At 45.9% G+C, this 12428-nt stretch overlaps 1 pseudogene; it reads right to left on the reverse strand.

Annotated features, from left to right (window-relative positions):
* Positions 1-1129: 1129 nt before the first annotated feature.
* Positions 1130-11112, reverse strand: LOC139379606 (tetratricopeptide repeat protein 41-like; annotated as a pseudogene).
* Positions 11113-12428: the final 1316 nt, after the last annotated feature.

A 12428-nucleotide genomic window follows, 5' to 3' on the forward strand; every position in this document is an offset into this window, starting at 1 on the left:
CCGAAATGAATAATTAATGTATGTGTGTTATATTAAAAGTATAGACATGCGAGAGATGACAGATTTTGGCAAAGAGATTTTTTTTTAAATTAATACACTTGAAACAAATAGCCAAACCCAAAAACTGCAGACATTACTAGTGAAATCTCAACTAGCAAGGAAGTCTCAGCAATGAAGAATTGAGTACGTGCGTGGAGGAGAATTCTGTCAGGAGGGAGATTTTCAGCCAAACACTCATACTGCCAGAACATTGTCATAGCCTTTCTGCAATTTTAGCCATCGCAGACTTTCTCGACAGAACTGAAGCAAATCGTACAATCTGGCCAAGTTGATATTATGATTTTAATTTGGTAACATCACACAGTGTGACATGTAATAATCGTAATAGACTGAATCTGACGTACAGTGTGGGAAGGCCTTTAACCGGAGCACAATCTCTATATATTTACCTACTCACACCTCTCAACCTATTCAACACCACCACAATATGGGACGGATTCAAGGTTGCAAGTTCATTTGCAGTATGACCAATAGAAAAATCCTATCAGAATTTGGAACTAGTCCTATTGGACTCCTATGGGATTATATCCTATAGGATTTAATCTACAAGAAACCAACAGAACAATCCTATCAGATTTTGGAACTAGTCCTATTGGACTCCTATGGGATTATATCCTATAGGATTTAATCTACAAGAAACCAACAGAACAATCCTATCAGATTTTGGTACCAGTCCTATTGGACTCTTTACCATTCTATCCTATAGGATTCCAATACAAGATACTAATATACAAATCCTATCCGATTTTGGAACCAGTTTTATTGGACTCCTATAGGATTTGATCATTTTATCATTCATCACATAAAGGGCCACAAACTCAATCACATCGGATCATTGTTTTTGCCACCACTGTAGCAGGTGCGCAAGCCGGCTGTGTAACATGAGCCTCTGCTGGCTGGACTAAAACAACATTTTCATCCTGAAGTCGTCTGCCCGCCCGCAGCATGAACCATTCCGGGCGTATTGATGTATTTGATACTGTGCTGCCATCCTGTTAGAAGGTAACAGATTATTTTATTACAAGGGTTCAATTGGATTTTCATTGTGTGCAATGGTGTTATTTGCCCCCTATTGGATGCTTCTGGTACTTAGAAAGACAACGCAAACAGGAAGTAGAGAATTTGTTCCGCACGCATAGAAGCAGCTACAAACAACGCTACGGTGCAGGTCTTTCAATGTAGTTATTTCTTGTCACGCTTCAGCCTTGGAAAACATTTGTTTGTAAGTTCAATTCAAGCATTTAGCTAATGATTATAATCTTGTTATTGATAGAGTTGCTTACATGTCAATGTTGGTTGCATTTACTCACAAATTGCAATGCTTTTCATGTATGTCGTTAGCTGTATTACTTTGCTCGTGCGTCATGCAAACGAATTGTAAAATATACAATACTGTAGTTTGTTACTGTTCCTAGTGTAATATGCTTTGTTATTCTACATAAATGGTTGTACACTATTAGAGTAATGAAAGGAGCCAATTACCATATGAGTAACAATTAGCTATATGGTTTGGCATCATGCCAGATGCATGGTACCTTAGCGCGTGCTTTGTATTTATGCAACTTCAAATGTATAATGTACAGCTACTGTCGGTGTGAATTGAATACTAAAGTATATTCTTTTCTGTATTTTGCAGTTTCACAACATAAACGTTTTCAATATATTCATTCAAGAAAAGTCACGCCTTGGGAGTTTTATTGAAGACTTAGTTGTTAGCTATCTGTCTAGTTTTGCATGGGAACGCAACTCAAAGGGCAGAATAGATACCATTCCACTAATTCCGCTTCAGCCACCACCACGATCCCGTCCTCCCCTATTAAGGTGACACCAACCTCCTGTGACACACACACACTCAATTCTACACAAACATAGACACACACACACACATATATATATACAAACATACAGACCTTTGAACTTATGACCCAAACTCTACATTACATGGTAAGGTCCAAACTGGCTTAGTCCAACTTCACAGCATCTGTAACATGTTGCTCAATTAATGCTTTCCCTCACATCGTTTACTAGTGCTTACAATGGTTGATTACATCACCCACTTGACTAGAAATACTATAAGTATTGCCTTCTGAGACAAAAGGTCAATGTTGTTGCACTCCAGGATGAGGAGCTTAACCATCTTACAAAACATTTAAACAATATTTCGATGCAACCCTACAGAAAACTAAAAAGGGTTGATTCATTTGACAACATGAAGTCAAATCATTTAGTTTCTGTACAAAATAGGGGTCATTTCACTCCATGTAAACATGCAACAATTCTATTTTAAATTGTATGGAAAAAATAAAAACAGCTGATTGGTATCAAAAGTGGTAAAAAAATAAACACAGTTCAGTGGTCACCATGAGAGCAGTCTTCTCTAGATCTTTCTCTTCTCTCTAGTGCCTCCTGGCGGAATAAGACACTGTCTCTCCAGCTCTGTTCCCCTCCCTGTCCCTGGCCTGTCTGTCTCTCCAGCTCTGTTCCCCTCCCTGTCCCTGGCCTGTCTGTCTCTCCAGCTCTGTTCTCCTCCCTGTCCCTGGTCTGTCTGTCTCTCCAGCTCTGTTCCCCTCCCTGTCCCGTCTGTCTGACCAGCTCTGTTCTCCTCCCTGTCCCTGGCCTGTCTGCCTGACCAGCTCTGTTCCCCTCCCTGTCCCTGGCCTGTCTGTCTCTCCAGCTCTGTTCCCCTCCCTGTCCCTGGCCTGTCTGTCTGACCAGCTCTGTTCCCCTCCCTGTCCCTGGCCTGTCTGTCTCTCCAGCTCTGTTCCCCTCCCTGTCCCTGGCCTGTCTGTCTGACCAGCTCTGTTCTTCTCCCTGTCCCTGGCCTGTCTGCCTGACCAGCTCTGTTCCCCTCCCTGTCCCTGGCCTGTCTGTCTCTCCAGCTCTGTTCTCCTCCCTGTCCATGGCCTGTCTGTCTCTCCAGCTCTGTTCCCCTCCCTGTCCCTGGCCTGTCTGTCTGACCAGCTCTGTTCTCCTCCCTGTCCCTGGCCTGTCTGTCTCTCCAGCTCTGTTCCCCTCCCTGTCCCAGGCCTGTCTGTCTCTCCAGCTCTGTTCTCCTCCCTGTCCCTGGCCTGTCTGCCTGACCAGCTCTGTTCTCCTCCCTGTCCCTGGCCTGTCTGTCTGACCAGCGGTGTGCATCTCTGTGTGTGCAAAGGGGATCCAATCTCTCTGTTCAAAGCTGTTACTGTCTGTTCCTCCAGCACGTACCTGCCTGGTAGGTGGCACCAGCCTGCTCTATGCAGCATTTGGGTCCTGTCTATGGAACGAAAGCCCGGTGCTGAAGAAGGACTGGGTTTGAGTTCTGAGATCAGGTTTCTGATGTCACTCTCTGGCCCAAACACTGTGGTCTGGAAGGCAGACCAGGGCCTGGGAGAAGAAGACAGTTGGTTATGTCTGTTGATGTAGTTCAGGTACTCCACTAGTTCTGGTTTCAGTTCTGGCTGTGTATTGCGGAACTTGTTGGACGGGGCTGACAGGAATCTCTTTCCGGAGAGGTCCAGAGGGGTGTGTGTGGTGCCCCTGTACCAGGCCAGGTGGGAGTGGAGGGGTGCGGCTGTGTTGGGTCTGGTCCCACTGCTTAGTCTCCTAGTGGAGAGGTGGGAGAGGGTTCTGGAACTGAAGACCCAAGTGGTCAGAGGTCTCCTGGATTCTGTGTTTAAAACCCTAAAAGCACAAAGGTCAACTCCGTTAGATCCAATGACAATGCAAGAAGGAAATGTTAGCATTTTAAATTGTGTAGGAGCTAAAGAAGGCTTACTGTTGTAAGTCTCTGGTCAGTGTGTGATCAGACCCCAGGAAGCAGATGTACAAGTCCAGAGCTCTCTGCAGCAGTTCAACAGCCTCTCTACTCTCTGTATTACCAGAGCCATGAAATATCTGCCTGCCTGCCATGACACACACAAGCTAAACATATTACACTCTGCGTAGTTGCTAACAGTCTAAAAAAAAGTGTAAGAATGATTGAGAGTTGTGGTGCATTTGTTTGAAAAAAATGAAGTAATTACCAAGTTTGACCAAGGTGCGTGCGAGGCTGCATCCCTTCGCCTGAAGACACGGCGATGTGGGGGGACAAAGCTTCATGTCCTGGTCTTTGACGTGCACCGTGTGTCGATACAGCTCCACTGCTAGCCTCTGCCTCAACCTGAACACGTCACATCTTCACCACACTGTAACATTCATATACTGTGACTGACTGAGTAAACTACTGAGGAGGGGATGGGGGGAGGAGGAAGAGAGAGAAGAGGGAGAAGAGAAGAAACTACTGAGGAGACGATGGAGGACACAATTAATGACGAATAAGAGGAGAAGAAGAACCAGAAAAACACTAGAAGAGAGGTAGTCTCACCCTGCTGTGTCAGCGCAGGTGTCGGCCAAGATGTCTGCCAGGCACTCCTCCACCTCCACCACTAGAGGGTGCTCTCTACCATACCAGCGCCTCCTGGTCTTCCAAGGCAACCTGGAGGTGCTTCTCAGCTCCATGTGGGTCTTGCAGGCTGAGTCTGCATCCCATTAATCTTAGCTTGCCTAAATTGAGACATACAGTATCAAAAGTCATTCACATGGGTTTAGGTCTAACAACAGAAAAAGACATAGAAACACCTGTAGCTGAACCTATGAAGTACAGAAACGTCACACATGAGACTATCCCTATTTATTCTATTTAATACACACCTGTGTATCCCACAGAGCAGTGATACAGTGGCGTCAGTACACAGGTGGAGTTTGAGGTGTCCCATATTGATGATGCCATTGAGTATCTGAGAGGCCTCGATGGTTCGGACGTCTGCAAACAGCAGCTGGCAGAGCACACAAAGCAACTGACCTGATAGGGGCGAAACATTAAATACATAGAGTGATCATTTCAGCAGGCTGTATGAAAGCCTTTCATAACAGAGTGAAAGACTACACACTAAGAACATAACATGGTATTACTAGAACAATTACAGTGTTACAGCAAAGTCTTAGCATAGTGGCTAGGATTTAAAGGGAAAATCCACTCCAACTATCTTTTGCTATTTTTTTAATTAGTCCACTGTTGATATAGTGCCGAAATACTTTGAATGTCAGCAGTTAAGTTTTATTTTGCATCATCATGATGATGTAGCCGGTATCGACAGCGGACTAATGAAAGAAGATACAGTTTCCCTTTAAGAGTGAGTGGTGGGTCTAACTAACCTGTGTGAGGTTGTTCTCAGCCTGCAGTGGGATCTGCTCTGTTTCCCCCCTTCCTGTTCAGACAGAGCAGCAACTCAGAGACCAACAACTCCACTCTCCCTTTCACACCTGGATCCCACTGACAACCATCTTCTACAGGTGGGGAACAAAAAAACAAGAACAGTCATAATCACTGGTCACATAGGATCACTGATGATGACTGGTAACAGATCACTAAAGACATCATCAACAGTCAATTTGTTATCAGTGAAGAATAATAACCGTTGCTGTCACTTTGGGCCTCAGTCATGAAGGCCCTGTTGCTCTGTACCTCTCTCTGCTCTGGTTTTAATGGAGATAATAGCTACATTATTTAAGGACGCTATCTCTACAGTTTTGTGACATTCAACGCTGAATGCGTGTTGAGATGTGTAACCATGATGCATTTACCTGTATATGTAGCAGGAGGGAATGCTCATCGCCCTGATTGGATGAGAGATCGAGGGTGGATTCCCTTACCCAGCAGGCTCTGGTACGAGGTGTAGGGGTCATAACCTCTGAGGATCAGGAGAGTCCAGTACCTGACAACATCCATTCTCAGCTGAGGAGACTGTCTCCAAGTTATAGACAGGTGCTCTACAGTCCTCGGGTCAGATAGTAAGTGGATACCGTTATGTAAACAAATTATGGTTAAACATGCGAATCTGTAAACCGATATAAAGGCTCACCCAGTTTAAGTGTTAGGTTAAATATATGATGACAGTTCATCTGCGGCTAAACTATTTTACCCAACAGTAACTGTGTGCCCCTAGTGTCCTTATGTGTGAAGTGTATATCCATGCTCTTACTGTGGCTCTATGAAGAAGGTGTGTAGCTCCCTCCAGGCCTCACTCTGCTTCAGGTGCCAGGGGAGTTCCTCCAGGATCTGAGGCCAACTACAGAGCTCCCTGCCCTGCCTCTGGAAGAACTGGGCCAGGCTGAGATGGTAGCCCTGTCTGGTCCTCCTCAAGCCTCCTGAACTTTTACAGGGACAGAGCCCCACAGATCTAAAAATAGAAGTCTAAGGAGAAGTGGAAATGAAATGATTGGTCAGTTGGACTCCAAGAGCTCCACTTACATGCAGATACTCTACTTTCATTGTTAGACAAAGATGATCAACCAAGTAAAAATCACCACCATATTGGAAAGACCAACAAATGAAGGCCATTGTAGAATGTCCATTCTATGCTTTCTATTTCTATGATTGTAACTTCCACTCCCGTCTGCCACTCACTCACTCAGCAGGAGGAGGTCCATAGCTTGGCCCAGTGATTGATGGGTGAGGCTCAGTGTTCCATTGGGTCTCTCCTGTACCCAGGGCCCAGCAGCAGTGCGGAACCGGGCTCACTCCAGAGGTAGAACCCGTAGGTACCCAGGGTAACCAAGAACCTCCAGCAGGACCAGGACCTGCTCCTCAGTCAGCCCAGCATGGGAGAGGTGAACGAGGCAGAGAGCGTCCCATATCCAGTCTCTGAGATCTGGAGAGAAGGAGGCAGTAAAGGTTAGATGCAACAATTCATCAGAGTGCCATAACTAACCATGTTAATTCTTCACCTTTATTGAGAAAACATTAGTGGTTATTCTTGCTGTATGGCACTTTAAAAAAAATAATCACAACTGAATAACTAGAGAGGGTAAAGATGATCCCACCTATGTTGGACACCTGAGAGGTAGGCCCTCCTGTTCCTTTGGCTGGACTGGCCGACCCCGCCATAGTCATTGATCCAGCGCTGGCTGGACTGGCCGTACCCTCAATGACTCCGCCATAGTCATTGATCCAGCGCTGGCTGGACTGGCCATACCCTCAATGATCCAGCGCTAATCACCTTGATCATAGCGCTGGCTGGACTGGCCATACCCTCAATGACTCCGCCATAGTCAATCCAGCGCTCCTCCTGGCCATACCCTCAATGACTCCGCCATAGTCATTGATCCAGCGCTGAATCACCTTGGCTCATAGCTCTGCCATAGAATCCACTTCTACATACTCTTCTATCAACTCCTCCTCCTCCTCCTCCGTTCCCCTCAGGATGCCGCACATCTGCAGCTCGCTAGCCACCACCGCCAGGAACAGCGGCAGGCGGTCCATTCCCAGCCTGGTAGTGGTTCCCAAGAGGAATTGCAGCAGGGTCCTGTGCGGCTCCTGGCAGGGCAGGGTACGGTGTTGGAGGGTCAGGGAGCCAGCATAGGTCCTTCACCTGACAATGAATGAATAAACATTAGGAATTCATGTTCACTATATCAAGTAATATGCTTTGTTTTTCATCTTGATTTATTTGAACGCTATCAATGTAAAATACACTGTACAAGAACCCCCACTTGTAGTGGTCTGGGCAAAGTAAGGCATTACCACCTGCATTGAGAGCCCGAGGGTCCCGGTCAGTCTGTCCAGTCCGTACAGAACCAGAACACAGAGTTCCAGAGCAGCCGCAGCAGAGAAGGCCTGAACCTAAACATGACCTGGGCTTTACATGGTGCTGCAACCCCTCACTCCACTCAGCCTGGGGCCCTAGTACAGAGACACAATAACAACCCCTCACTCCACTCAGCCTGGGGCCCTAGTACAGAGACACAATAACAACCCCTCACTCCACTCAGCCTGGGGCCCTAGTACAGAGACACAATAACAACCCCTCACTCCACTCAGCCTGGGGCCCTAGTACAGAGACACAATAACAACCCCTCGCTCCACTCAGCCTGGGGCCCTAGTACAGAGACACAATAACAACCCCTCGCTCCACTCAGCCTGGGGCCCTAGTACAGAGACACAATAACAACCCCTCGCTCCACTCAGCCTGGGGCCCTAGTACAGAGACACAATAACAACCCCTCGCTCCACTCAGCCTGGGGCCCTAGTACAGAGACACAATAACAACCCCTCGCTCCACTCAGCCTGGGGCCCTAGTACAGAGACACAATAACAACCCCTCGCTCCACTCAGCCTGGGGCCCTAGTACAGAGACACAATAACAACCCCTCACTCCACTCAGCCTGGGGCCCTAGTACAGAGACACAATAACAACCCCTCACTCCACTCAGCCTGGGGCCCTAGTACAGAGACACAATAACAGTAAATGTGGAGCCTTAACAACGACTTAAAGGGAAATACCACTCAAAAACAACATTTTGATATTTGTTTCATTAGCCCAATGTTTATATAGTCCCAAAATGTTTTGCATGTCAGCAATCAAGTTTTCAAGATATAGAACTTTCAAAATATAGAAAGTGTCACAGTATGATGCGTCCACTAATGAAACAAATACCAAAATATTGGGGTTTTTTTGTGGAATTTTCATTTAAAAAGTTTTCCTCTTGGGCTGTACTAAAAAAAATACTAAAAGCACTATTGGCCTCTTTGTCTATGGCCGTCTGTTTATGCCATGGCCTCTTTGTCTATGGCCGTCTGTTTATGCCATGGCCTCTTTGTCTATGGCCGTCTGTTTATGCCATGGCCATGTGTGTCACTGAACCTCAATGCATCTACATGTATGACATGGTTGGTGTATCTTGTAGTTTCTTTTTTGCTGTTTCATTGTATTATCATGTTGATTTGTTTATTGTTTGTTCTCAGGGCACCATTGAGAATGAGACCCTGGTTTCAAATTAGGCTCCCCTGAATAAATCAAATGTATATATACATTTTTTTAAATACCACACTAGTTACTTAGAAGAGTGAGATGAGAGGGAACCATCGGTCTGTCTCACCAGTCTAGACCAGACGAGTGGTATGACAATGTTGGACCTTGTTTCTTTCTTCGGTCAGGTCAGTGTTGTTTCTCGCAAAGTAAATACATATATATATTTTTTTCAAGTCAGTAAAGAAATACATCTTATCTAGCAGTAAAGGTTATATTCACAGGAAAAGTAATTGAGTGTAAACACATTTCTGAATAAATTGGGAATGTAAGTATACAACAGTGCTATAACGGGTTACATTTGGAATTGATGGGTTAGATGACAGAAGTGTCATATGTTGATGTCATTGTAGTCATTTCTAACCCTCTCAGACATAGGCAATTACACTCTGGAGTGTTTACCATAATGGGCCAAGCGTAGCTCAGTGGTGATGTCTCTCAGTACAGATCTGATATCCACACTAGAGCTGCTGATTCCACAGAGGTGAGGGATGGCCAGGATTCTAGGATTCTTCTTCCGGGAACTCCTGAAGCAACCCCTTTCACCACAGAGCAGCAAAATAGACCCCTCGGAATCATGTTTGTCATGGTCACTGAAGGCTAAAGGAAATAGGGTGGACAGTAAAAATGTTTTTCATTGCAAAAACAATATCTGAACACTATGAATGCATAACTCCATCTATCTGCATCTACTTTTAAGTATGGCAAATCTCACAGTAATTCATCACTGATTCCAGCTTAGTGTGGTCACCAAAGTTCTTACCCTGTTAACTTAATGGTTGAATTCCTTGAGGTTGCTAGACTCTGAGACATGTCAGAATGAGTGAGACAGGCAGTAAACGTGTTGAGTTCCTCCATGACAGCAGTGGTCTGGTTGGAGAGGGCAAACCAGCGACACAGAGCCTGGACAGCACTTTCGTGATAACATCTATCAAGGGAGTCCAGGAGGCCTAAAGAGCAGGGGAGAAAGCACTGCTTTAGGGCTTGGAAGATCAGGCAGACCACTGAAAAACACAATAAATATGAACTGGACTGAGCTACGTTAGTCATCTTCGCTGTCTTTTCAAAGCTGGTTCACTTACCTGAACAGGTTGGCTGCTGGTCCAGGGACCCATAGAGCTGTTCCACGAGGCCCCTCCAGTCCCTCTTCACTAGGTCCCCCAGATCCTGCAGCGTTCTGAAGAACCTTACAGGTTGCAGGCTGTCCACTACCCTGTTCTTTGCCTCCCTGGCTCTGTGTCTCTCCTCCTCTGTCTGTTTGGAGAACACGCTCAGCAACAACCTCTGACCTTCATCTGTGTACCTGTCTTCATCCTCCTCTTCCCCATGGAAAGAGTAGTCCCTGAAGTAGAAGAAGCCGTGTCTGGTGTCACCCATCAGGGCTGCCTGGGTGATCTGCAGCTCTGTCAGGGAGCACTTCTGGTTCCTCCCTGTGAGGACCCAGGTGTAGCCTCCCTCCACTGCAACATGCAGGTTCCTCTCCACCCCAGAGAGGGCTTCTCGTTCTGGACCGGCAGCAGGGAGAGGTGAGGTGTCCTGCTCCGGCCTGGAGAGGAAGGAGGAGGAGCGGGTGATAAGGTCTAGGCTGATCTTCAACTGCTGGGAGGAGAGGGGGGTATTATTGTCAGGGAAGTCGGAGGGACGATGGCTCCCCCGGTCAACCCACTGGGTGTCCAATGGTCTGAAGCAGGTGCCTCTGGCCTGGCAGAGAGCATCCAGGTGGGGGAACACGTGTTCTCAGGTAGTACGGAACACAGCACGGGCTGGAGAGGAGCAGTGGCAGGAGGGGCGGTGGACCGGCCTCCCTCTTGTGGGTCCATCTCAGGCCATCATAGCTGGGACCTGCTGTGCCTGTCTGAACAAAATAATGAAAAACAAGCATATCAGGAATAATCATCAACTAGATATCTAGCTACAGTGTTTTGCAAGTACATGGTATTATTGGTGTAAATATGAATAGCAAATTCATGACATGCAGGGAACAGTGCATATTTCCCCACAATTGAGTGTGTCAGATGTGTTACATGCTTGGTGGACTGTTGACAGGACCCATTTGAAGCTGCATCAAGGTGTCTTCTGACTGGCCATTCTTCCAGCAGAAGTTACCGGAAGCGAAGGCATAGAGAAATGGAATCAGGCAACTGTTGGCATAGGTCAGTAATACAACAAAAGACAACTTGGTAGAGAAGTTTTTCAGGTTTTCAGACTTGGTCAAATGTCCTGACATGTTTAGGATGATAACAACTTGGAATGGCATTGAACCGATGACAAAAGTCATGATGATGCTGGTCACAAGTCTAGTCATCCTGGACTTTCAAAAGAAAGCAGAATGTTTCACTGTTTTATAGCGGCGGATGTAAAACCCCACCCCATCCCACTCATCAACAGGATGGTCAGCAGGCTGGAGAATGTACAGCAGTAGGCAACGACCACAAAGAGCTTGCAGGGACTGTTGCACAAGTCCCAGCTGAAGAGTATTGCAAAGACTAATAGCGGCACGCATATTAGCAGGCTCAGAATATCTGACACACCAGGCTCAAGAACAGTTTCATACTCAAGTTGTATCTGTACAGATGCCAACAGCTGCTCACAGCTATGCTATGCCCAGAAGATAGCAGAGAGCCAGGACCACTCCACTGATCATGGTGCCAGTCGGTGGAATCAGGGATTCCAGAGGTGCAGTTGAAGTTGGAAGAGTTACAGGTGGAGGAGTTGAAACTGTCAATTGTTGTGAGACTGAAGATGAGGGAGAAGGAGTTGAAATTAATGTAGATGAGCAGCTGAATGTTGTTAGCAGTTGAGAGGTGGGTTGGTAGTGTCTGCAACTGAGTCAATGTGAGGAATGAGAAAAAAACTCTGATCACATGAAAAAGAAAGGGGAGGGTCTATTCCACACCAAATATGTTGTGTTGAGGTCTACAACCTGTGACAGTTGCACAAGCAAGTGAATGCTGGCATTTGAAATAGATGATTACAGTAGCTATTCCAAATAGACTCATTTCATAAATCATAGCAGAGATGCACACACACACAAACAGTATGACACAACGTGCGAATGGACAATAGTTGACAAACAAAATTCCATACATTTTTTATACCTGTACTAGTGGCCATGAGTTTGTCCCAGAGATGGTTGCCAAATCCCGATTAAAATGGCTCACGTTACAAATAAAATCTGATCTGTATCGTTGACTTTTTTCCTTGCAAAATATATGCATTTGGCAAACTAAAAGCATCTTTTTAGGTAGTCTTGGGGGCAATATCGTTTAAGTACAGCCTCGACGTCAATGTAAGCTTGATACTTCGCTGAGAAGTTGTGAATGACAAGCCATAGCAACAGTGGTAGCCAAGGTGACCGAATGGGCTTCCGGATCAGCCTATCATAAATTGTTACACTGTAAATGTACAAAACCATGTTTCAACAGTGCTGACGAATGAATCTATTTTCAATGACGTGCTGCAATGTATCCGACATGAGTTTATCGCTTTTTATGATAACAAAATCATTGTTTAACGTGTAAGTCGGCCAATGGAAACTAGCCA

Source organism: Oncorhynchus clarkii, chromosome 21, assembly GCF_045791955.1.
Source record: "Oncorhynchus clarkii lewisi isolate Uvic-CL-2024 chromosome 21, UVic_Ocla_1.0, whole genome shotgun sequence".
Classification (NCBI taxonomy): Eukaryota; Metazoa; Chordata; class Actinopteri; order Salmoniformes; family Salmonidae; genus Oncorhynchus; species Oncorhynchus clarkii.